The following is a 2214-nucleotide window of genomic DNA, read 5'->3' as shown; positions in this document are numbered from 1 at the left end:
GTATTTTTATTTCTTTTATTTTTTTAGCTCAGTTACAGGCACACAGTTTAACCCATAGTAAAATTCACTATCTTTAAATGTATTTTTATCTGASTTTGGGCCTGTTATTTAACATTATTACGTGGTCCTCTCTTTCTGTTTTCGTTGGTTCACTTTTCCAATATAGACTCCCAGATTGACACAAACTGTAAAATAGAGACATATGAACATGAATATGTTCTGAAATCTCTAAATTGAGCCCAAATTCATAAAGTTAACTACATATGAAAAATTTCTTATGTTAAAATAATCAAAATGATATACCTATAACCTTATAAGACAATAGAACACAGAAAATAAGTGTGTTGAACAATATATTTTGTTTTATGCATATTTTAAAATCAAAAAATGTTGCAGGTTGAAGCCTTTTTGGTCAAACCTTGCAAACAATAGCTCTCATTCAGATTGCGTGATCACACCAGAAGTGTTTGCACTCARCGTGTGCATTTAGGATGATTCGGCTACTACCACACCAAATTTTAGCTCTGTAGAGCTGATGTATCATATCCRTTTTGATGCTTTATGGTCGTTTGGCTGAAGCAGCCATCTTGAATTGGGTTGACTAAAGGTGAACCTGCTGTAGAAGTTAATCCAATCTATACTTTGTAGGAGTTCAATTGAAATATATCTACTTGTTCATGATATTTTTTTGTTTGTTTTTACCACAGATCTCAGTACCGTCTATTTGTTGACGAGTTACAACTRTTTTTGTTGTGAATATGGTTGAGCAGAAATTACTTTGAGAAAGTGTTGCACGTTTTGGAGCCTCCTTTAAACCGTTTGAAATCATTTTTGTCGCATCCAAGCTTGCCTCACCAACTCTTTGACATTAGCTCATGAGAAGCCGTCAAGATGTCACATGCAGCAACCTGCGTGCGCTGCGTGTTGGGTCGATAAAAGGTAAACAGGTGGCGCGTTCAGTTTCACCCCGGCCTTTTCCCGAACAACCTTATTGAGAAATCTGCGCTCTGATTGGTCGCGCCGTCCAAACAGACGCCCCCGCCGCAGCCAATAGCGCCCGGTCTTTTAGTCACGTGCTTTGCGTTTCCTGCACGTGTGCTAGCGGCTCCCAAAACCGTAGGCTCTTGCCAAGTAGGCGTTCATTCGGATGCGGCGTCGGCTGTTTCTGCATCTTGTTTTGGGACGAATATTCCGACGATTTTAGGTCCTTTTAGTCCTCCAGGTGAGTCAACATGGCCAAGCATAAACAYAGAGACAGAAAAGGTGCAAGAAAAATGCGTTTTTATTATTTTTTTTAGGGTATTGTCAGTAATACATCAGAGGACGGTGAGCTGATGCAATATTTTCACTGCGCAGTTCTGGGCTGTGTTAGGGCACTATTAGCATATCCAATATAAAGACTGGCCGAGTTTTTGTGTTTAATTTTGTCATCTAATATCTCTGTTTGTTTATTCATCTTTGTAAATATACCAAATCAATGAATATTAATTAGTATATACACTTAACTGGATACATTCACTGTAAGTAATCTCACATTAATTTATATTCACATTTTAATTTCTTAAATCGTGTTTTTCTTTTCTAAACGGAAAGCAAGTTAAGCAATTAAAAATTGATAATCTGCAAAACATCAAGCATGTCTGTCTCCCCGTTTGTTTCCCATTGAAATGGCTTTTTAATAGGAAAAAATCTATAATTTTCAACTAATCTTTACATTTGAAGGATTAAAACCATTAAACATTGCATTTTTCTACATAAAATAACGACTCAGTTGTAAAATTATTGCTTTTCTGCTGAGCAGCTGTTACAAAATGTCACTTCCTTTTTTATTGCACAATTATTACTGATCAGCTGAAGTTGTTTACATATTTATGTTACATTGTAATCACATTTTTGGTCTCCTGAAATGTGATGTTAGATATTGAGTGTTSTATCTTTTTACATTCCTGCTGTTCACATTTTATGGCTCAGTGAGGGGATATAAATAAAGCTTTGTCTTGTGAAAAAGCTGATTCTTTAGTTAACTAAATCCTTTTTAACACTTAAAATCYTATAAATCTGCAGGTGCTGAACATACCAACAGTGATTAGAAACTAAGCAGATTTTTTAAAAGTTGTCTAATAAGGCAGTGGTCCCCAAAGTTGGGGTCGGGACCCAAAGTGGGGTCCTGAAACATCAAGGTGGGGTCCTGAAAAGATTTTCTAAATTAATTAT

The 2214-nt window shown here is 36.1% G+C and overlaps 1 protein-coding gene across 1 annotated transcript in view; it reads left to right on the top strand.

Moving 5' to 3' along the window:
* Positions 1 to 1116: 1116 nt before the first annotated feature.
* The window catches only part of LOC106531788 (cystathionine beta-synthase), an 18723-nt gene continuing 17625 nt past the window's right edge, over positions 1117 to 2214 (top strand). Inside the window, exon 1 of the mRNA XM_014027710.1 lies at positions 1117 to 1222. The gene's annotated coding sequence lies outside the window, so the exon portion shown is untranslated. The remainder of the gene's footprint in view (positions 1223 to 2214) is intronic.

The sequence above is a fragment of the Austrofundulus limnaeus genome, unplaced genomic scaffold (genome assembly GCF_001266775.1).
Source record: "Austrofundulus limnaeus strain Quisiro unplaced genomic scaffold, Austrofundulus_limnaeus-1.0 Scaffold676, whole genome shotgun sequence".
In the NCBI taxonomy this organism is placed as follows: Eukaryota; Metazoa; Chordata; class Actinopteri; order Cyprinodontiformes; family Rivulidae; genus Austrofundulus; species Austrofundulus limnaeus.
The sequence above is the reverse complement of the archived record's forward strand: the minus strand, read 5'-3'. Positions and strand labels throughout refer to the sequence as shown.